Genomic DNA, 25,596 nt, shown 5'->3' on the forward strand with positions numbered 1-25,596 from the left:
AAGACCAAGTTAAATTCCCCATATCTCCAGGGCTTTTCTCCCCCACAAATATCATGAACATTCAGGAAAATCCAGGGAGACAACAATCTTTTTAGATGATTACCTGCATGCACTTTGGCAACACACTAACATATTGGATCCCACATAGCAGCTCCATGTGGGCCTCACACTCTCTGCTCAGGCTGTGGCCAGGAATGACCTCCAACTGCATTTCACTGACCCCAACACCCTCCCCTCTTCACCTCCTCAAACTCTGCTTACTGTGCTCAACTTCCCTTCTATTCCTGTATGATTCAAGGTTCCCCTGTTTTTGCACTGGATCCTTCACTGGTGTTTCCATCATGGCGATCACAAAGTCTGCATCATTTACTGAATGTCCCTCTTTCACACAGGACACCTGATGCTCTAAAAGTTAGGGGTGCACCTCATTCTTTACAGAACCCAAAACATTGTGTCTCCAAAATACGCACCAGTACTGCTGATACGTCTGCTTCTGTGTAAAAAAATCCTCTTTCATTTGACAAGAGAAACGTATAGCTCACCGTATTACAGGGACATGACACTGCCCATTGAGTGTATGTCCTGAGAAACTTGAGATATGCTACAGTGTCCTCAGGCAGTTTGTAGTTGGATTGCCAAGACTCACAGCCATCTCTACATCATTCCCACAAAGTCAATCATGAAGAAGATGAACATACTTTACCAGCCACTCATCCAGTTCAGGTCATCTTAACAAATAGAGTAGGTGGAGGAGCTGGTGGAGGAGGGGGAGTTGGCCCATATCCCATGGCTGGTGGTGAAATGTGGTGCACGGGGTACAGCCTGCAAGGCGATCCTGGGAAGGACCAGTCCCTCTTGAATACAAAATAGCCTGTGGAAAAGAAATGAGAGGTATGTTCATAGGACAGAACAGAGCGCCAACACCAGCAAAAAGCAGAAACCCAAAGAAGCAGTGCTCATATCCTACTAGCTTCCCCACCACCAGGTTCCAAGAGAGCAGTATCAGCACCAAAATCTCTACCCATACTTTGGGCTCCACTTAAAGCTTTGAGGTGGGGAATGGATGTGATTGGGATAGTGTCTCCACGTGTCTGGAAATGTAGAAACAAGAAGGGCCCTTTTTCTACAAGATTTATAGACTGAATGCCAAATTTAAAAAGTAGCATATTCCAGATAGGAAGACATCTGTGTCCAGGATCACCCTCCACCCTTCATCCCCCTCCACCACAAGGGCTGTTTATTGTGTATATGAAGAACTACAGAATGAGAAGGAATGACAATACCAGTGTCCACACATGGAATCATAGCCCTCATGGCTCAAAGCTCTGACTCTAAGCCCCTGCCTGTGCCAAAACTACTTCTGTCCCGACAATGGGGTCTCCTCCTCTCTGGAAGTGCTATCCATGGGCACAGAGACACATGGGGAGATGGGGACCTGCAGAGGACCTGGGAAAGTGTGCTCCTAGAGTAACAGGTAACCTATACATGTTAGTTGGGTTCAGCTAATTTATTTTACTTCAGAGGTACTTCTCAGCTTAAGTGCAGCACACTTTACAGGGTAATTGTGTCCTCTGGAAAAATGAGCTGAAATTCTAAAAGACAAAATTAACACAAATGCACTTTGATGTCTGGTGTAAGTTTCCATGTTTTAGCTGTACCTGTGACACAGGACACGAGAGAACGTGCTCATGTGAACACAAGTGAAGGACACCGTGGGGACTTGCCACACAGGTAATTTTGGATTTTTTCTCTTCACAACTTATGTTTCAGTGCATGTTTTCTATGACAAATATGCCACCTCTTATAGTTCAGATATTTGTGCCCAGGGCACACCTGAAGGGGCTCTGGACAGCATGTTTACCAAAATGCTGATGGGTATGAAATTTACTTTGTCTAAGACCATTGTAAATGACACATACAAAAATATAAGTTGGAGTGAAGGCAGTTCGCATTTTCAAATTGTAAGGATACCCACAGATTTTTCTGAGCACATTAAAACCCTCAATAGAAGGAAACAGGAGAGGAAGAAACAGCAAGAGCAATGATTCCACATTGAGGAGATCCACAAAGAATGAGGCAAGGTAGGAGACTTTCAAGTGGAGTGTGGTGTCATCTTCCTTGATTTATTCCAGGAACACATTGGAAAAGCCCTATGGTTCTCACCCTTAAGCACGCTTAGCTTCTAAAGTTATCACAAATGATGCCAGATGGAAAATAGGGAAGACTGTAGACTCGGGGGTAAAGATTTTGCATTTGGGGGAAAAAAAAACCAAACAGCAGACATTGGCAGGAGAGTGTCCTATACAGAAAGATGTGGCTGTCTGTAAAGACTTAGAACTGAAAATGGCCACAGCATTTACCTTGTGCTTCTCGGCAGTTTTGGCACAGCCAGTGTCAATGTCACTGTTGGGTGTGACACCTGCTCCTGGACCTGCAAAAAGCCCTAGAAGAGATGGAGGTTTATTCTGATTTGAGTAGACTGTTTGGAGATCAAAAAGAAAAACAAAAACCGCTCCCCTCATTCTTCCAACAACTATCCCAAACCACATACACAGGGTGTCCCACGTGCCTCAGGTGATCCCCAAGAAGAACTTGAAGAACCATCCCTTATAACTTGATGAAGACTCCCAAAAGCCCTGATTCAGTTGTATTCATCACTCATCGAACAACTATGAATGGCTGTGGGCACAACTAGATGGACATACGTTACGTTGTGCCTCATGCCTCACAGATCCCAGCACATGAACTGTGTACAGGGAATTTCTGCTGAAGCGCTATGTCTGCGTTTCTGCATACGGTCCCATTCCTTCTCCACAAGAGACACCTGTAACAACACGTGGTGGGGGAAATGATAAAGATGAGATCCTGAGAAATGAGGAATGTGGTAACGGCAGCAGACACATTCCCCTTGCATCACAATGGTCTTTGGTACCGCCTCTGCACCTTGGCCAAAGACCTAACAGCAACAAAAATAAGGTGAGTATGTTTTACAAGTCAAGTCCTAGTGCTCAGATCATCTTACCAAGTGTTGCAGGTGGAGGGGTTTTGGGTGGCCCCAGGGCCACCAAGGTTCAGGAGGTGGATGTGCCTAATAGTCCATGGGAGTGGGGCGTGTCTAGGTAGGGCATGCAGAATCATCCAGTTAACGGAGGAGGTCCCCAGGATCCAGACTGCCCTGCAGAACAGAAGTGACAGCTACATCCATATGCCAGACAAAAGAACCAATACCAAAAGCAGGTGTAACCCAGAGAAGAAGGTGTCAGCACCTGCCACCTTCTCTGCCACCAGGATCCAAGAGAGTAGCATCAGCACCTGAAAACTCTGTACCTGCCACTGGATACCACCTACACCTTGGGGTAGTAGATGCAAGAGGTTAACCTACTGCCACCACACATCACTGTCCATGTCTACGGAAGTAAAATGGCAAGGGTCCTGTCCTAGAGGGTTAACATAAGTAATTACAGACTAATGAAGTAGAATTCTCCAGACAGGCACCATCCATGTCCAGGTTCACCCTGCATCCTTCCTCCACGGCGACTCCAGATGCTCTGCTTTTGCTATATTAAGAACACAAAAGAATGAGTGGGAATAAATGGCTCATATTTTGCTCATGGAATCACAGCCACTCCTGGCAAAATGTTCTGCAGCTGGACCCTCACTGTGAGTCCTCTGCTCCTCTCCCTGAGAAAGGAGTCTTCCCTCTTGGAGTGGAGGATGCCTGGAATTTTGCAGGGGAATGAGTGTCTTTTGTGAGGAACAAGTTACTTGTGGTGAATGTCTACAAAGCTCAGATGTGTTCATCTTAATTCATAGGGAATTCTGACTTTAAGCATATTACAGGACACAGAGTCATGTGCAACAGAAAAACAGAGGGAGAAAAATCACACAACAGATTTCATGCAAGTGTTTTGGTATAAAACTCCTGGTATGTGTCATGAAACTGTCATGAGTCACTAACAGTGACTGGGGACACAACCAGAAACTGCTCATATAAACACAATTGAAGGACACAGTGTTCAAACTATTTTTACCTAAGGTATAGCTGGAAGGTTCCAGACAAGTCATTTACCAATGAAGACGGGAAGGTGATGAGAGATGACATTGACTTCATCTAGGACCACTCTAAATGGCACAGGGCACACAATATAAAGTTGGAGTCATGATATCGTTTTGTACTTTTGAATTTTAAACAATATGGAAGACTTTCTAACAGGTTAATCTCCTAGCCAGAATTAAGAAAGGAAGACACAGCAGCCACACTCTTCCCACAGAGATCAGGTCTGGAAGGGGTCACCCAGGCCAGAAGACTTCTGTTTGCAGTGTGGAGTCATCCTCCTCTCATTATTTCCTGAAACTCATGGAAAAACCTTAAGGTACTCAGTGTCTAAGCACTTTTGGCTTCTAAACTTACCACAGAAAGGTGACAGACTAAAAATTGAGAAGCCTGTGGGCTCCTGTGTTATGAGTGTGCGTTTGGAAAACAAAGAACAAACAGACATATCACACAACACGCAAAAAAAGACAAGGCCAGGAGAGCGTGCTGTACATAAAGATGAGGATTTCCCCAAAGAGTTACAACTGAGAATGGTCCCAGAATTTACCTTGTCTGTATTCTTGGTACAGTCATAGATGCTGTAACTCACAGAGGTTTCAGCAGTTTCTCGATCTACTAAAGACCTTAGAAGGGACAGAGGTTTATTCTGCTTTTAGAGGACTGTGCAGAATGAAAACAATCCCTCATCTCATTCCTCAAATATCTTAAACTTTTCCCTACACTCGGGTCCCTGACCTGAGGCAGAGGGTATACCACATGCCTCAGGTGACCCTGAAGGATAAGGGGGAGAACAATTCCCTCACCTTGATAAAGACCTCATGGTGCCTTAGTTCATGTTGTTTTGTAATTAGTCAAATAACTGTAGACAGGTCAGGCACAACTAGCAATTTAGAATTCATCAGTAAAACATAGGTTTCTCAGTATACATCATGGGAAATCACGATTTCATTACAGATCAAGAATAAATATGAGGATGCTTGGATCCAGCATCTGACTCTTGATTTTGGCTCAGGTCACGATCTCACAGCTTGTGAATTCAAGCCCAGCGTTGAATTCCTCACTGACAGTGTGGAGCCTGCTTGGCATTTTGTCTCTGCCTCTCTCAAAAGAAATAAACTTTAAAAAAAAAAGAATAAAATTGAGAATACTGGTTTGGTGTATATCCTCAATGAATCCTCAAGAAGGGTACATTTCTTCAGACTTCAGGCAAATTGACAGTCTCTCAGCTTATCTACAAGCTGCCTTCCACATGAGAGCAGTTATTATATAACAAAAGACTAATTTTACACTATTGAGAAAAGGAAAACTATGAGATGTTAGCAGTGAAGCTGCAGAGTTGCACTGATACCATCAGAGGACTAAGCTAAGCTCTATGGAATTTGAAATGAGGGATGTAGGGCTACAGTTCCCAAAAACAAAAATAAAGACCGTTAAAACTAGTGAATAAATGACCTTCTCCTCAAATAAAATAGAGTCTTCACATTGAGTCCTGGTGGGAAGAAGAATGAGGTCCATGTCCTGTCATCCTTTCCAGGCTCTTCAGACAGTGGGATGCTAGAGGAGGTGGGAGGGTCACCATCAGAGGAGGGGCATAAGCTCCACCAGTCACAGGGACAAGTGCCTCACTGCTTGCGGCACCAGAGGAGAACACCCTTCTGTCACCCCTTCAGACCACCTGCTGTCCTTCGTGCTTGTGACTCTTTCCAGACCACACAATGATCACCCACAGGAACAGGCTGCACAGCAGAAATTAGACTGAGGCACATCACAACGTGCTCCTTACCTCTCCTCGGAGGGTTCTGCGTCTCTGGTCTTGCAGCCATTGGTTTCTGTTTCCTGTATCCCTCAGGCAGCCTCTTTGCTTCCATCCTGTCCAGTCTTGGATACAGAAAAATAATGGACTTCTATAAGAGTTGCAACACCACGTCGTCTACTAGACAACAAACAGTGCAGGGCTCATCCCTGAAAACACCCATAAAAACGCAACTCAAATGACCACACCTGTATTTCTTTTTTTTTTTTTTAATTTATTTATTTTTGGGACAGAGAGAGACAGAGCATGAACGGGGGAGGGGCAGAGAGAGAGGGAGACACAGAATCGGAAACAGGCTCCAGGCTCCGAGCCATCAGCCCAGAGCCTGACACGGGGCTCGAACTCACGGACCGCGAGATCGTGACCTGGCTGAAGTCGGACGCTTAACCGACTGCGCCACCCAGGCGCCCCTACACACCTGTATTTCAAGTAAGTGACCTCCCTGCCCTGCTCCACCATCTCCCTGTCCCAGATCTGAGTCTTGATCTGGGGGAGAAAAAACACATCCACCTTCAGTCGGAAGGTGGTGCCACACTGTGCACCAAAGAAAGAGGAGGAAACAAGAAAACACTTACCTAGTTGTCCTGAGCATTCTTCTCATGAACTGCAAGCTGAAAAAGCCAACAATGAAAAGCCCGTGGTCAGGGATTCCAAGGGCCACTATACTCACCCGCGTGAGGCGCTAAGGGTTCAGTATGTCAGGCAGAACTCGGGTTACCTGGTATCTAAAGATGAGTTCTGCCTGCTGCAGCTGTTCCCGTGTTTGTTCAATTTGTTGCCTGTGAGTTACAATTGCTCTTGTCAGATAAAGCCCAATATTGGGTATGATTTTAAATAATCTGCCCATGTTCCCAACAACCTCATATCTGTCCCAGGATACAATTTATTCTTACACATGAAACACTTTTCACATGATTATCAGTGTACAGTAGGATCAAAGCTATTGTTACATCCTTTCCTTACTCATTATTCCAGGCCTGTAGGGTTCAGAGTTCATAGAATTCCTTCCCATTTTCAATCTTATCCTAACTCATCATGTGAAAAGTGTCTTTTAGCATAAAGCTCTATTCTTCTATAACTTATATCCTCACCATGTTTCCCAAGCTTGCAAAGATGAGGGCCATTAAATGGCACTACCATGTTTATGGGTATGATTCATTGTACGACACACTGCTTTCCTACAGATTATGACAATTGACACCACGTCCGAGGAATGTTAGCATAGAAAGGGTTTCCACACAGTCTGGCCACTAGTTGAGATCCGCAAATGTTTAGAAACTTAATTGTTTTTGTTCTTTCTAAAATTTAACTTTTTAATCTGTTAATACTCCATGCATATGTTGACTTTAAACATTGCAAAAAGATTAAAAACAAAAAAATGAACAGAGGTTTCATGAGCTGCTGGTAATTAGTAGCTGAACTCACTTGTACTTGTTTATTTCTTTGTAGCTATTTTCTTTTTTTTAATGTTTGTTTATTTTTGAGACAGAGAGAGAGAGAGCACACACATGAGCGGAGGAGGGACAGAGATAGACGTAACAGAATCCGAAACAGGCTCCAGGCTCTGACCTGTCAGCACAGAGCCTGACGCAGAGCTCGAATTCACAGACTGTAAAATTATGACCTGAGCTGAAGTTGGATGCTTAAACGACTGAGCCAACCAGGCGCCCCATCTGTAGCTATTTTCAAATTTTACCTGCAGCTGCCAGCTGATTCTTCTTTGCTGCCAGTTCACAGTGTCATTTTCAGCTTCCTAAGTTGATAAAGATATATACACATTCAAGGCCAAGATCCAGAAGTTCCCCCTTTTTTACCTCCCAGAACTCTTGAAGGCCTATTCAAATATCCCTTCCCCCACCTCTCCCATAAATGCACAGACTGACAACACAATCCGAGAAATGAAATCAACACCCATTTAAGTTAAAGAAAATTCAACTTCTGTCTGCTGTAATGTCTCTGCTATTGGAACTTTCTAGTTCTCTGTTTCCTCTCCTTTATCATAAAGTCATCAAATAACATTGCACTTTCTGCCTTCCCAGAGTTGGTCTTTTGTTTGAGATGGTGAAGACTCATTTCATCAGTGAGTGAAAAACCATGTCTGACCAACTGTACCCATTAGGATGAAACAAAGGATCATCACTAGTCTTACACCTCCATGGGGAGCCCTGGTTCTCAGTCCAAAAGTTTTACCATGACACAGGCAATCACCTGAAAGACGACCTTCAAGAATATGGTTGCCCTAACATTGCAGCTCACTCACAGACATCACTAGAGTTCAGGACTGCAACCCCTGCCTCCACCTTCAAAAGGCCAATCTTAGAACAACAACATCTCCTGGAGTACAACCTGATATGAACTGTCACACAGTCTGGGTTTACTTCCAGGAAACATATTTCAGATGGCAAACTCTCAACTTCATGGAGCCAAATCTACTTTAACAAGACTGGTTCCATTGATAGTGAAGGCAGAAAAGGGCAATGCTTGGCAAGGCTGGGTTGCTGTGTTGCCCTCAGACTATTTTCTTTGTGGTGTTGATTGAGATGGTTTCAACTTGACACTTGATGTACTCAAGAATCACATGAAAAATTTAAAATCCCTTAGAAAATGACACAAAAGCAGTAGGCAGAGAAAGGCACATGTATTTCCTTCTGGTCTCTCATGCAGTCCTTCAGCAAATGCTTTCTGGAGTGGTTGTAATGCAATGGCTCTGTTGTAAGGGGAAGATAGAGAGGTGGTCAGGGTTCTGTACCTACTCACAGAAAGAGCTTATGAATTAACAAAAACAAGATGCCAGTGAGAGCAAGCCCTAACCCCAGCTGTGGGAAGGACTAACATAAAGGTGAGTCTCCAGGGAAGAGAAGGAAGACTTCATTTTACAACATGAGTGAGGGACTCTAAAGTATCCCATCTCTTCCTGAGAACAAAAGGAAATACTGTACAAAGGAAGAAGCATGTGACTGAATGCACCAAATATCTAACAACCCCATGAAGACATATAAGACCAAGATGGAGAAGAAGGAAGCCCGGGACAAAGCCAGCCTGGCAGTTGGACCCAAACTCCCTAGGACTCATCACTGATGGGGGGGGGGGCATACATTTGAATGGCAAAGAAGCTGAAAAAATTTATGGGCACAGACTTAGAAGTAAACAAGTGTAGTTCAGGGGCATCCAGCAAAGATGAGCTGGTGAAGCTGCAGGCTTTGGTCAAGGCTCAGAAGAGTTACACTTAAAAATCAGGGGACAGGAAACAAATCGACTTTCTTAGGGATTGAGCCTACAGTGAACAATCTCACTGGCAGAATGGATGCAGGGATCCAGTACTTCTGGTACCCCTACCCACTTTCCAGAAAGCAACTTCCATTGTTTCTGCATCAAGAGAATTCAATTTTTTCCCCACACATTTTGACCCATGTCTGGTCCTGAACAAAAATGACCTAATTGCTGGGTGACAAAACAGTGTGATGCGATTGAAACCTATAGGACAGTGTAGGTGGATCCATAGTGGATCCAGATATTAACATTATTAATGATGGTACCTTCCCTCTTCCACCCCAAATACATGACAGAATGTGTGACAAGCACTTAAGTCAGAAAGGAAAATGAAGGTTACATTATAGAAAGCAAGGTAGGAAGGGAAGGCACAATTCTACTGAATGCTTTGGGCAAAAATACTCTGGACCCAGTTCCAATACAAATATAATTACTCTACTGGTTGCCACATTCTCCCATAAAATGCAGTCCTTGTGACAGTTCTCACATGAACATCTTATTTTTCTAAAAAATTTTGACGTTTCTTCATTTTTTGATAGAGACAGAGTGCAAGTTGGGGAAGGGCAGAGGGAGATATAGAATCCAAAGCAAGTCCAGGCTCTGAACTGTCAGCACAGAGCCCGACGCGGGGCTCGAACTCATGGACCATGAGATCATGACCTGAGCCGAAGTCAGACGTTCAACTGACTGAGCCACCCAGGCGTCCCCATCTTACTTTTTTTGTAGGAACTTTTCTTTGTTCATAGAATTCTTCCAGGTTATGTGCTTTCTCCTTCAGCTGTTTGACTTTTGCTTCCTTTGTGGTTTTCACAGACCTCAATGCATTACACTTGTATTCCAGGGCCTTTTTAATTTCTGGAAAAAAAAAAAGGTCTTTTCTTGATAAACGTGCACATGACCTGAGTCTTGATTTTGGTGAGACAGAAAAAGGGCAAGAACCATGAAGGCATGAAAGTATTCTTTCCCTTACCAATGCAAAGTCATTGCCATCATATGGGGATTTCACCCCAACAGAAAATATACCTTCTAGTTGATAGTTATTGGAACTCAAGTCTCTTAGCTCTACATCCTCTAATTCATCATTTGCATCTTGTGGTTAAGGCAGGTATGAGTAAAGACTTTCACGGAAAACTGATCACAAAACAATTTGTACCTCACACAGCAAGATCATGCATTGCAATGAGCAAACACCTTGAGGCATGAATATAACTAGAAGACAAAGATGGTGGAAAATAGTTCATGCCTAACAACTCATAAATGGCTTTCTTAGTGGTATACATATGTATGTATGTATGTAGGTATGTATGTATGTATGCATGTTTATCCCCCCATTCACGTTGAAAACTCACTATTCAGCCTTCAGAGAGAAAGAGACTAAATCATATGACTTCACTCATAGGAAGACTTTAAGAGACAAAACAGCACCACTTCAGGGACTATCCAAAATGACGAAACGGAAGAATTCCCCTCAGAAAAACGTCCAGGAAATAACAACAGCTAACAAACTGATCAAAAATGATTTAAACAATATAACAGGAAGTGAATTTAGAACAATAGTCATAAAATTAATCGCTGGGCTTGAAAACAGTATAAAGGACAGCAGAGAATCTCTTGCTACAGAGATCAAGGGACTAAGGAACAGCCAGGAGGAGCTAAAAAAATGCTATCAATGAGCTGCGAAATAAAATGGAGACAACTATGGCTCGGATTGAAGAGGCAGAGGAGAGAATAGGTGAACTAGAAGATAAAATTATGGAAAAAGAAGAAACTGAGAAAAAGATTAAAAAATCCAGGAGTATGAGGGGAAAATTAGAGAACTAAGTGATGCACTAAAGAGAAATAATATATGCATAATTGGTATTCCAGAGGAGGAAGAGAGATGGAAAGGTGCTGAAGGTGTACTTGAAGAAATAATAGCTGAGAACTTCCCAGATCTGGGGAAGGAAAAAGGCATTGAAATCCAAGAGGCACAGAGAACTCCCTTCAGACGTAACTTGAATCGATCTTCTGCATGACATATCATAGTGAAACTGGCAAAATACAAGGATAAAGAGAAAATTCTGAAAGCTGCTAGAGATAAACGTGCTCTAACATATAAAGGGAGACCTATAAGATTCGTGACCAATCTCTCTACTAAAACTTGGCAGGCCAGAAAGGAATGGCAGGAGATCTTCAACGTGATGATCAGAAAAAAAAATATGCAGCCGAGAATCCTTTATCCAGCAAGTCTGTCATTTAGAATAGAAAGAGAGGTAAAGGTCTTCCCAAACAAACAAAAACTGAAGGAATTCGTCACCACTAAACCAGCCCTACAAGAGATCCTAAAGGGGATCCTGTAAGACAAAGTACCAGAGACATCGCTACAAGCATGAAACCTATGGACACCACAATGACTCTAAACCCATATCTCTATAATAACACTGAATGTAAATGCACTAAATGTGCCCCCCAAAAGACATAGGGTATCAGAATGGATACAAAAAACAAGACCCATCTATTTGCTGTCTACAAGAGAATCATTTTAGACCTGAGGACACTTTCAGATTGAGAGTGAGGGGATGGAGAACTATTTATATGCCACTGGAAGTCAAAAGAAAGCTGGAGTAGCCATACTTATATCAGACAAACTAGACTTTAAATTAATGGCTGTAACAAGAGATGAATAAGGGCATTATATAATAATTACAGGGTCTATCCATCAGGAAGAGCTAACAATTAGAAATGTCTATGCACCGAATACAGGAGCCCCCAAATATATAAAACAATTACTCACAAACATAAGCAACCTTCTTGATAAGAATGTGGTAATTGCAGGGGACTTTAACACTCCACTTACAGAAATGTATAGATCATCTAGACACATGGTCAATAAAGAAACAAGGGCCCTGAATGATACATTGGATCGGATGGACTTGACAGATATATTTAGAACTCTGCATCCCAAAGCAACAGAATATACTTTCTTCTCGAGTGCACATGGAACGTTCTTCAAGATAGATCACATACTGGATCACAAAACAGCCCTTCATAAGTATACAAGAATTGAAATCTTACCATGCACAGTTTCAGAGCACAATGCTATGAAGCTTGAAATCAACCACAGGAAAAAAGTCTGGAAAACCTCCAAAAGCATGGAGGTTAAAGAACACTCTACTAAAGAATGAATGGGTCAACCAGGCAATTAGAGAAGAAATTTAAAAATATATGGAAACAAACGAAAAGGAAAATACAACAATCCAAACGCTTTGGGATGCAGTGAAGGCAGTCCTGAGAGAAAAATACATTGCAATCCAGGCCTATCTCAAGAAACAAGAAAAATCCCAAATACAAAATCTAACAGCACACCTAAAGGAAATAGAAGCAGAATAGCAAAGACAGCCTAAATCCAGCAGAAGAAAAGAAATAATAAAGATCAGAGCAGAAATAAACAATATAGAATCTAAAAAAAACTGTAGAGCAGATCAACGAAGCCAAGAGTTGTTTTTTTTTTTTTTTGAAAAAATAAACAAAATTGATAAATCTCTAGCCAGGCTTCTCAAAAACAAAAGGGAGATGACCCAAATAGATAAAATCATGAATGAAAATGGAATGATTACAACCAATCCCTCAGAGATACAAGCAATTATCAGGGAATACTATGAAAAATTATATTCCAAAAAACCGGAATAAATGGACAAATTCCTAAACACCCACACCCTTCCAAAACTCAATCAGGAGGAAATAGAAAGCTTGAACAGACCCATAACCAGCGAAGAAATTGAATCAGTCATCAAAAATCTCCCAACAAATAAGAGTCCAGGACACGATGGCTTCCCAGGGGAGTTCTACCAGACGTTTAAAGCAGAGATAATACCTATCCTTCTCAAGCTATTCCAAAAAATAGAAAGGGAAGGAAAACTTCCAGACTCATTCTATGAAGCCAGTATTACTTTGATTCCTAAACCAGACAGAGACCCAGTAAAAAAAGAGAACTACAAGCTAATATCCCTGATAAATATGGATGCAAAAATTCTCAATAAGATATTGAGAAAAAAATTCAATAAAATCGAATTCAACAGCATATAAAAAGAATTATTCACCATGATCAAGTGGGATTCATTCCTGGGATGCAGGGCTGGGTCAACATTCACAAATCAATCAATGTGATACATCACATTGATGAAAGAAAAGATAAGAACCATATGATCCTGTCAATCGATGCAGAAAACGCCTTTGACAAAATTCAGCAACGTTTTTTTAATAAAAACCCTCAAGAAAGTTGGGATAGAAGGAACATACTTAAAGATCATAAAAGCCATTTATGAAAAGCCCACAGCTAACATCATCTCAATGGGGAAAAACTGAGAGCTTTTTCCCTGAGATCAGCAACACGACAGGGATGTCCACTCTCACCGCTGTTGTTTAACAGAGTGTTGAAAGTTCTAGCATCAGCAATAAGACAACAAAAGGAAATCAAAGGCATCAAAATTGGCAAAGATGAAGTTAAGCTTTGACTTTTTGCAGATGACATGATATTATACATGGAAAATCCGATAGACTCCACCAGAAGTCTGCTAGAACTGATACATGAATTCAGCAAAGTTCCAGGATACAAAATCAATGTACAGAAATCAGTTGCATTCTTATACACTAATAATGAAGCAACAGAAAGACAAATAAAGAAACTGATCCCATTCACAATTGCACCAAGAAGCATAAAATACCTAGGGGTAAATCTAACCAAAGATGTAAAAGATCTGTATGCTGAAAACTATAGAAAGTTTATGAAGGAAAATGAAGAAGATATAAGGAAATGGAAAAACATTCCGTGCTCATGGATTGGAAGAAAAAATACTGTCAAAATGTCAATACTACCCAAAGCTATCTACACATTCATTGCAATCCCAATCAAAATTGCACCAGCATTCTTCTTGAAACTAGAACAAGCAATCCTAAAATTTGTATGGAACCACAAAAGGCCCCGAATCACCAAAGTAATTTTGAAGAAGAAGACCAAAGCGGGAGGCATCACAATCCCAGACTTTAGCCTCTACTACAAAGCTGTAATCATCAAGACAGCATGGTATTGGCACAAAAAGAGACACATAGACCAATGGAATAGAATAGAAACCCCAGAACTAGACCCACAAACGTATGGCCAACTCATCTTTGACAAAGCAGGAAAGAACATCCAATGGAAAAAAGACAGACTCTTTAACAAATGGTGCTGGGAGAACTGGACAGCAACATGCAGAAGGTTGAAACTAGACCACTTTCTCACACCATTCACAAAAATAAATTCGAAGTGGATAAAGGACCTGAATGTGAGACAGGAAACCATCAAAACCTTAGAGGAGAAAGCAGGAAAAGACCTCTCTGACCTCAGCCGTAGCAATCTCTTACTTGACACATCCCCAAAGGCAAGGGAATTAAAAGCAAAAATGAACTACTGGGACCTCATGACGATAAAAAGCTTCTGCACAACAAAGGAAACAACCAACAAAACTAAAAGGCAACCAACGGAATGGGAAAAGATATTTGCAAATGACATATCAGACAAAGGGCTAGTATCCAAAATCGATAAAGAGCTCACCAAACTCCACACCTGACAAACAAATAACCCAATGAAGAAATGGGCAGAAAACATGAATAGACACTTCTCTAAAGAAGACATCCGGATGGCCAACAGGCACATGAAAAGATGCTCAATGTCGCTCCTCATCAGGGAAATACAAATCAAAACCACACTCAGATATCACCTCACGCCAGTCAGAGTGGCCAAAAGGAACAAATCAGGAGACTATAGATGCTGGGAGGATGTGGAGAAACGGGAACCCTCTTGCACTGTAGGTGGGAATGAAAATTGGTGCAGCTACTCTGGAAAACAGTGTGGAGGTTCCTCAAAAAATTAAAAATAGACCTACCCTATGACCCAGCAATAGCACTGCTAGGAATTTACCCAAGGGATACAGGAGTACTGATGCATAGGGGCACTTGTACCCCAATGTTTATAGCAGCACTCTCAACAATAGCCAAATTATGGAACGAGACTAAATGTCCATCAACTGATGAATGGATAAAGAAATTGTGGTTCATATACACAATGGAGTACTACGTGACAATTGGAAAGAATGAAATATGGCCCTTTGTAGCAACATGGATGGAACTGGAGAGCGTTATGCTAAGTGAAATAAGCCATACAGAGAAAGAAAGATACCATATGGTTTCACTCTTATGTGGATCTTGAGAAACTTAACAGAAACCCATGCGGGAGGGGAAGGAAAAAAAAAGAGATTAGAGTGGAAGAGAGCCAAAGCATAAAAGACTCTTAAAAACTGAGACAAACTGAGGGTTGATGGGGGGTGGGAGGGAGGGGAGTCTGGGTGATGGGTATTGAGGAGGGCACCTTTTGGGATGAGCACTGGGTGTTGTATGGAAACCAATTTGACAATAAACTTCATATATTGAAAAAAAGAGACAAAACAGATGAACATAATGGAAGGGAAACAAAAATAATATAAAAACAGGGAGGGTACAAAACAGAAGCACACACAAATATGGAGAACAAACAGAGGGTTACTGGAGGGTTTGTGGGAGGGGGGATGCGCTAAATGGGTAAGGGGCACTAAGGAATCTACTCATGAAATAACTATTGCACTATATGGTAACTGATTTGAATGTAAATTGTAAACAATAAAAACTAAAATTAAAAAAAAAATGAATGGGTGAACCAAGAAGTTAAAGAGAAAATTAAAAAGTACTTGGAAGCCAATGAAATTGATACCACCACAGCCCCAAATCTCTGGGATGCAGCAAAGGTAATCATAAGAGGAAGTTTTTAGCAATCCAGGCCTTCCTAAAGAGGGAATAAAGGTCTCAGATACACAACCTAACCTTATACCTTAAAGAGGTGGAAAAAAGATCATCAAATAAATACCAAATCCAGCAGAAGACAAGAAATGATAAAGATTACAGCAAAAATCAATGCTATCGAAACTGAAAACAAAAACAAAAACAAACAACAATAACCCCTCACACACACACAAACACACAAAAACAGTAGAAGAGATCAATGTAACCAGAAGCTGGCTCTTTGAAATAATTAATAAAATTGTTAAACCACCAGCCAGTTGGATCAAAAAGAGTAAGGAAAGGACCCAAATAAATAAAATCAAGAATGAAAGAGGAGAGATCACAACCAACAAAGCAGAAATACAAACAATAATAAGAGAATATTGTCAACAATTATATGCCAATAAAATGGGCAATCTGGAAGAAATGGACAAATTCCTAGAAATATATAAACTACGAAAACTGAAAGAGGGAAAAATAGAAAATTTGAACAGACCCATGACCAGTAAAGAATTGAATTAATAATCAAAAATCTCCCAAAAAACAAGAGCCCAGGGCCAGATGGCTCTCCAGGGGAATTCTACCAAACATTTAAGGAAGAGTTAACACCTATTCTCTTGAAGCCGTCCCAAAAATAGAAATGGAAGGAAAACTTCCAAACTTCTTATGAATCAGAATTACCTGGATTCCAAAACCAGACAAAGATCCACTAAAAAAGAGAAGTATAGACCAATTTTCATGATGAACATGGATGCAAAAATCTTCCACAAGATATTAGCCAACCAGATCCAACAATACATTTAAACTTTATTCACCACGACCAAGTGGGATTTATACCTGGAATGCAAGGCTGGATCCATATCCACAAAATAATCAATGGGATTCATCACATCAATAAAAGAAAGGACAAAAACCACATGACGCACTCAATAGATGCAGAGAAAGCATTTGACAAAATACAGCATCCTTTCCTGATAAAAAGATTCCAACAAAAAACTGCTAGAAATGATCCATGAATTCAGCAAAGTGGCAGGATATAAAATCAATGCACAGAAATTAGTTGCATTCTAGTACACAAACAATGAAGCAACAGAAAGAGAAATCAGGGAATCGATCCCGTTTACAATTGCACCAAAACCCATAAAATACCTAGGCATAAATCTAACCAAAGAGGTGAAAAATCTATACACTTAAATCTATAGAAAGATTATGAAAGAAATTGAAGATGACAAACACACAAAAACGAAAAAACATTTCATGCTCCTGGATAGGAAGAACAAATACTGTTAAAATGTCAATAGTACCCAAAGAAATCTACATAGTCAATGCAATACCTATTGAAATAACACTAAAATTCTTCACAGAGCTACAACAAACAATCTTCCAATTTGTATGGAACCAGAAAAGACCCTGAATAGCCAAATCAATCTTGAAAAAGAAAACCTAAGTAGGAGGTATCACAATCCTGGACTTTAAGCTGTATTACAAAGCTGTAATCATCAAGACAGTACGGTACTGGCATAAGAACAGACACTCAGATCAATGGAACAGAATGGGAACACAGAATTGGACCCACAGATGTATGGCCAACTAATCTTTGACAAAAAGAAAGAATATCCAATGGAATAAAGACAGTCTCCTCAGCAAGTGAGCTGGGAAAACTGGACAGTGATGTGCAGAAGAATGAGCCTGGACCACTTTCTTACACAAAAAGCACTCAAAACGGATGAAAGACCTAAATGTAAGATAGGAAGCCGTCAAAATCCTCAAGGAGAAAGCAGGCAAAAACCTCTTAATGTCGGTCTCCACAACTTCTTATACAACACGTCTCCAGAGGCAAGGGAAACAAAAGCAAAAATGAACTATTGGGACCTCATCAAAATAAAAAGGCTTCTGCACAGAGAAGGAAACAATCTGCAAAACTAAAGGGCAACTAACAGATTGGGAGAAGATATTTGCAAAAGACATATAAGATAAAGGATTAGTATTCAAAATCTATAAAGAATATATCGAACTCAACAATTCGATATAAGTAATCGAGTAATCCAGTGAAGAAATGGGCAAAGACATGAGCAAACACTCCTCCAAAAAGACATCCAGATGACCAACCGACACATGAAAAAATGCTCAACATTACTCATCATTAGGGAAATACAGTCAAAACCACAATGAAACACCCCCTCACCCCTGTGAGAATGGCTAACGTTAACAACTCAGGCAACAACAGATGTTGGCAAGGAAATGAAGAGGAACTCTTGCACTGTTGGTGGGAATGCAAACTGGTGCAGCCACTCTGGAAAACAGTATGTAGGTTCCTCAAAAAATGAAAAAGAGGACTATCCTACAACCCAGCAGTTGCACTACTAGGTATTAATCCAAGGGAAACAGCTATGCTATTTTGAAGGGACACGTGAACCCCAAAGTTTATGCCAGTACTATCAACAATAGCTAAAGTATGGAAAAAGCCCAAATATCCATTGATGGATGAATGGATAAAGATGTGGTACATACACATACATACATACATATATATAAATATATACATACATATATATATATACATAAATATATACATAGTATATATATATGTAGTATATATGTATTTCTATATATATAGTATATATACGTGTATGTATATATGTATATGTGTATATAAATACACACACACACACATATATGTATATATACATACACAATGGAGTATTACTCAGCCATCAAAAAGAATAAAATCTTGCCATTTGAAACTACGTAATTGGAGAGTCTCCTGGGACCTAACCGTCACCATAACCCTAACCATAACCCTCACCCTACACCTAACCCTATCTACCACACAAACTCTAAACCAGATCCACAGCTGCTCATGTGCCCTCACTTCAGCCCTACATGGAATTCACAACACTGGTGTCGCTTTGGCCTTGGTGACTTCCCTGTACCGAACCCTGACCCTAGCTAAGTGTCTATCCCCATGGGGAACCAATTCCAAAGTAACCCAACCATAAACCTCAACCTACACCTAACCCTATCTCTAACCTGAACACTACACTTGAACTGCACCCTCGCATGGGCACTCAATTCAGCCCTCCAGTGAGATCACAAGACTGGAGTCTTTACGGCCATGGCGACATCCCTGGAAGGAGGCCTAACGCTAGCTAAAGCTCTGTCCCCATTGGGACCCAATTCCAAAGTCTGACAACAGCTTGCACACGGGTTCAGGAATTGGTGCAGAAATAGTTGGCATGGAACGTGGAACATCACCATGTCATTTCCAAAGTGCGACTGCAACTGCACGAGAGGATTCCTGAGGCCTATCCAAAGGGTGGCCCATACATTTGTTTGGCCTTGGAACCCAACTACTAAGACTGACGGGCACCCTCCCTTGTGTACTACACTCAGCTCTTCGGGTTAACAACTGCTCTGTTTGGGGTCAGTGCCTGGAGTCTAGTGGGACCTAACCCTAACAGTAACCCTAACCATAAACATCCCCCTACACCGAAACCAATCTATCTCACTAAGTCTACACAGACCCACAGCCACGCATGTGTCCTCACTTCAGCCCTCCATGGAATTCACAAGACTGGTGTTGCTAAGGCCCTGGTGACATCCGTGGACCAAACTCTAACCCTAACTAAGTCTCTCTCCCCATGGGGAACCAAATCCAAAGTCTGACAACAGCACGCACAAGGGTACAAAAATAGGTACAGAATTACTTGGCATGGAAGGTGGATCATCACCATGTTATTTCCAAAGCGTGATTGCAGCTGCACGACAGGATTCCTGAGGCCTATTCAAAGGGTGCCCATATGTCTCTCAGTGTTTGGACCTAAGACCTGATACTGACCGGCACCCCCCCCCTTGTGTACTCCACTCAGCACTTCGGGGATACAACTTTTGTGCTGTGGGGTCAGTGCCTGGATCCTCCTGGGACCTAACCCTAACTGTAACCTAACCATAACCGTCACACTACAACTAACCCTATCTATAACACTAACTCTAAACCAGATACACATATGTGCATGTTCCTAATTTCAGCCCTACATGGAGTTCACAACACTGGTGTTGCTTCATCCATGGTGAGGTCCCAGGACTGAACCATAGCCCTAGCTAAGGCTCTATTCCATGGGAACCCAATTCCAAATTTGACAAGAGCACATGCATTGGTTCGAGAATCGGTTCTGAGATACCCGGCATGGAACTTGGAACATCACCATGTCATTTCCAAAGCACAAGTGCAGTTGCATGAGAGGATTCCTGAGGCCTATGGGATGGGTGGCGCATATATTTGTCTGGCCTTGGACCCAAAGACTAATCCTGACTGGCATCCTCCCTTATGCACTCTACTCAGCCCTTTGTGGAGACAACTACACTCTTGTGCCTTCAGTGCCTGAAGCTTTCTGGGACCTAACCGTAACCCTAACCATACCACAAACCATACCACTAAACATAACCCTCACCCTACACCTAACACTATATCTAACCCAACTCTGCACATGACCTGCACCCTCTCATGGACCCTCAATTCAGCCCTTGAGGGAGATCACGAAACTAGAGTTGTTTTGGCCCTGGTGACTTCCCTGGACTGAACCCTAACCCTAGCTAAGGCAATCTCCCCGTGGGGACCCAATTCTAAATCTGACAATAGCCCAGACACGGGTTTGAGAATTGGTACAGAAATAATAGGCATGAAATGTTGAACATCACCATGTAATTTCCAAAGCACGTCTGCACCTGCAAGAGAGGATTCCTGATGCCTACCGGAAGGGCGTCCCATACATTAGTCTGGCCTTGGAACATTAGTCTGGCCTTGGAACCCAAAGACTAATCCTGACAGGCACCCTACTGTGTATACTCCACTCAGCTCTTTGGGGAGACATCTGCTCTGCTGTGGGGTCAGTGCCTGGAGCCTTCTTGAACTTAACCCTATTGGTAACCATAACCCTAACAATAACCCTCACCCTATACCTAACCATATCTCTAACACAAACCCTACACTTGATCTGCCCCCTTGAATGGGCCCTCAATTCAGCCCTGGAGGGAGATCATAAAACTGGATTCGCTTCACCCTGGTGACTTGCCTGGCCCAAAACCTAAGGCTAGCTAAGGCTCTCTCCCCATGGGGATGCAATTCCAAAGTCTGACAACAGCACACACTCAGGTTCGAGAATCAGTGCAGAAATACTTGGCATGGAATGTGGAACATCACCATGTCATTCCAAAACGCGACTGCAGCTGCACGAGAAGATTCTTGAGTCCTACACGAAGGGTGACACATACATTTGTTGGGCCTTTTAACTCATAAACTGATCCTGACCGGCAGCCTCCTTGTGTACTACACTCAGCCCTTCGGGTTAACACCTGCTCTGCTGTGGTATCAGTGCCTGGAGTCTCCTGGGTCCTAACCCTAAACCTAACCTTAGTCCTAACCATAACCCACACCCCACACCTAACCCTATCTATCACACTAACTCTACAGCTGACTCAAAGCCATCTATGTTCCCTCACTTCAGCCCTTCATGGAATTCACAAAACTCATGTCTCTTTGGCCCTGGGGACTTCCCTGGACTGAAACCTAACCCTAGATAAGGCTCTCTCCAGATGGGGACCCAATTTCAAAGTCTGACAACAGCACGCAAACGGGTTTGAGAATCGGTGCAGAAATACTCGCATGGAACGTGGAACACCACCATGTCATTTGCAAAGCTCGATTGCAGCTGCACGAGAGGATTCCTGAGGCCTTCCCAAAGGGTGGCCCATATATTTGGCCTAAGAACCCAAAGACTAATCCTGACTGGCAAACTCCCTTGTGTACTCCACTCAGCCCTTCAAGAAGACAGCTGCTCTCCTGTGGGTTCAGTGCCTTGAGTCTCTCAGGACCTAACACAAACCCTAACCTTAGCCCCCTAACCATAAACCTCAACCTACAGCTAACCCTATCTAGAACACTGACTCTGCACCAGACCCCCAGCCGCCAATGTGCCCTCACTTCACCCTCCATAGATTTCACAACACTGGTGTTACTTCATCCCTGGTGACCTTCCTGGACCAAACCCTAACCGTCGCTAAGGCTCTCTCCCCATGGGGACACAATTCAAAAGTCTGACAACAGCACACACCTGGGTTTGAGAATCGGTGCAGAAATAATCGCATGGAAGGTGGAACACCACCACGTCATTGCGAAGCACGACTGCAGCTGCACGAGAGGATTCCTGAAGCCTACCCAAAGGGTGGCCCATAAATTTGTCTGGCCTTGGAACTCAAAGACTAAGCCTAACCAGCACAATCCCTTGTATATTCTACTCCCTGAGAGTATACTCCCTCAGCGAGTAGAGTATACACTCCCTTGTATACTCTACTCAGCCCTATGGGGACATAACTGCTCTGCTGTGGGATCAGTGCCTGGAGCCTCCTGGGACCTAAACCTAAGCCCAACTGAAACCCTAACCATAACCCTCACCCCACACTGAAACCTATCTAGCACACTTACTCTAAAGCAGACCCACAGCCGCTCATGTGCCCTCAGTTCAGCCCACAATGGAATTCACGAACTGGAATCGCTTAAGACATGAGACTTCCTTGGACTGAACTCTACCCTACCTAAGGCTATCTCCTTATGGGGACCCAATTTGAAAGTCTGACAACAGCACTCCACACGATTTGAGAATCGGTGCAGAAATACTTGGGATAGAACGTGGAACACAATGATGTCATTTGTAAACTACGGCCGCAGCTGTCTGAGAGGATACCTGAGGCTTACCCGAAGGGTGGCCCATACATCTGTCTGGCCTTGGAAGCCAAAGACTAATCCTAACCAGAACGCTCCCTTATGTACTCCACGAAGCCCTCCAGGGAAACAACTACTCTCCTGTGGGTTCAGTTCCTGGAGTCTCCTGGTACCTAACCCTAACTGTCACCCGAACCATAACCCTCATCCTACACCTAACCCTATCTAGCACACTAACTCTACAGCCAACTCAAAGCCATCTATGTTCCAAGGCTACCTTCCTTGGATAATCCACTCAGCCCTTTGGGGAGACAACCACTCTGCTGTGGGTTCAGTGCCTGAAGTCTCCTGGGACCTACCCAAACGCTAACCGTAACCAAAACCATAGCCCTCACCCTACACTGAACCCTATCTAGCACACTAATTCTACACCAGACCCGCAGCTGCCCATGTCCCCTCACCTCAGCCCTCCATGGAATTCACAACAGTGGTGTCGCTTCATCCCTGGCGACTTCCCTGGACCGAACCCTAACCTTAGCTAAGGCTCTCTCCCCATGGGGACCCAATTCCAAAGTCCGACAAAAGCACGTACACGGGTTCGAGAATCAGTGCATGCGTACTCGGCATGGAACGTGAAACATCACCATATCGTTTGAAAAGCACGACTGCAGCTGCATGAGACGATTCCTGAGGCCTGCAAGAAGGGTGGCCCGTACATTTTTCAGGCCTTGGAACCCAAAGAATAATCCTGACTGGCACCCTCCGTTGTAAACTCCACTCAGCCCTTCGGGGAGACATCTGCTATGGTGTGAGTTCAGAGCCTGGAGCCTCATGGGACCTAACCAACCATAACCCTAACCATAACCCTCAACCTGGACCTAACGCTGTCGCTAGCCCTAACCCTATCCTTGACCTGCCACCTCACATGGGCCCTCAAATCAGCCTTTGAGGAAGATCACAAAACTGGAGAACCTTCGGCCCTGGGACTTCCCTGGACTGAACCCTAACCCTAGATAAGTGTCTATCCCCATGGGGACCCACTTCCAAACTCTGACAACAGCATGCACACGGGTTCGAGAATCGGTGCAGAAACAGTCGGCGTGGAAGGTGGAACACCACCATGTCATTTGCAAAGCGCTACTGCAGCTGCACAAGAGGATTCTTGAGACTTAAAAAAAATAAAAAATAAATAAAAAAAAAAAGTGGCCCATATGCCTTTCTGGCCTTGGAAACCAAACACTAATGCTGTCTGGCACCCTCTCCTGTGTACTGCACTCAGCCCTTTGGGGAGAAAACTGCACTGCTGTGGGTTCAGCGCCTGGAGAGCCCTTGGACCTCACATTAACCCTAGCCCTAACTTTAACCCTAACCCTAACCGTAACCCTAATCAGAATCCTCAACCTAACACTAACCCTGTATCGAACCTTAACCCTACACTTGACACGTAATGTCGCATGGGCCCTCCTTTAAGCCCTCGAGGCAGATCAGGAGACTGGAGTCGCTTGGACCCTGCCGACATCCCTGTACCGAAACCGAGTCCTAGCTAAGACTCTTTCCCCATGGGGACCCAAGACCAAAGTCTGACAACACCACACACCTGGGGTCATGAAGCGGTACAGAATCACTCGGCATAGAACAAGTAATATCACCATGTTGTTTCCAATCCCGGCTGCAGCTGCCCAAGACGATTCCTCAGGCCTACCCCAACAATGGCCCAAAGAGTTGTCTAGCCTTAGAACACAAAGACTAATCCTGACTGGCCCCTCCCTTGTGCCCTCCACTCAGACCTTCAGGGAGGAAACTGCACTGCTGTGTGTTCAGCGCCTGGAGCCTTCTGGGACTTAACTGTAACCCTACCCTACCCCTAAGGAGAACCCTCAACCGATCGCAAACCCCAACTTGAGCCCTAACACTCCACATGGCCGCACCATCGCCTGGGGCCGCATTTCGGCCCTTGAGGGACATCATGAGACTGGAGTCTCTTGGGCCCTGACGACGTCCCTGGACCGACCCCTAACCCTAGCTAAGGTTCTCTCTCCACGGGGACCCAATACCAAAGTCTGACAACACCACACGCCTGGGGTCATGAAGCAGTGTAGGATCAGTCTGCATAGTACCTGGAACATCACCATGTCATTTCCAAGGCCCTGCTGAAACTGTCCGAGGCATTCCTGAGGCCTGACCTACCAGTGGTCAATAGAGTTGCCTGGCCTTGGAACCCAAAGACTAATTCTGACCTGCAACCTCCCTTGAACCCTCCACTCAGCCCTTAGGGGAGAAAATTGCACTTGTGTGGGTTCAGTGCCTGGAGCATTCTGGAACCTAACCCTAACACTAACCTTACCCTAACAAGAACCCTCAACTGAAACTTACCCCCATTTCGAACCCTAACCCTACACTTGACGCGCACTGTCGAAAGGGGCCCTCATTTCAGCCCTTGAGGGAGATCACGAGACTGGAGTCGCATCAGCCCTGGCGACATCCCTTGAACGAACCCAAACCGTAGCTAAGGCTCTCTCCCCATGGGGACCCAATACGAAAGTCTGACAACACCATGCGCCTGGGCTACAGAAATGGTGCAAGATCACTCAGCATAGAACCTAGAACATCACCGTGTCATTTCCAACGACTGGCTGCAGCTGCCAAAAGGATTCCCGATGCATACACGACCAGTGGCCCAAGGAGTTTTCTATCCTTGGAAGCCAAAGACTACTCCTGACCAGGAACCTCCCTTGTCCCCTCAACTCAGCCCTTCAGGGAACAAATGCACTGCTGTGGGTTCAGCGCTTGGAGACCCTGGGACCTCACCCTAACCCTAAAGCTAAGCCTAACATTAATCCTAACCATAACCTTAACCTGAATCCTCAACCGAAACGTAACCCTGTCTCGACCCCAAACCCTACACTTGAC

Source organism: Neofelis nebulosa, chromosome 7 (assembly GCF_028018385.1).
Source record: "Neofelis nebulosa isolate mNeoNeb1 chromosome 7, mNeoNeb1.pri, whole genome shotgun sequence".
NCBI lineage: Eukaryota > Metazoa > Chordata > Mammalia > Carnivora > Felidae > Neofelis > Neofelis nebulosa.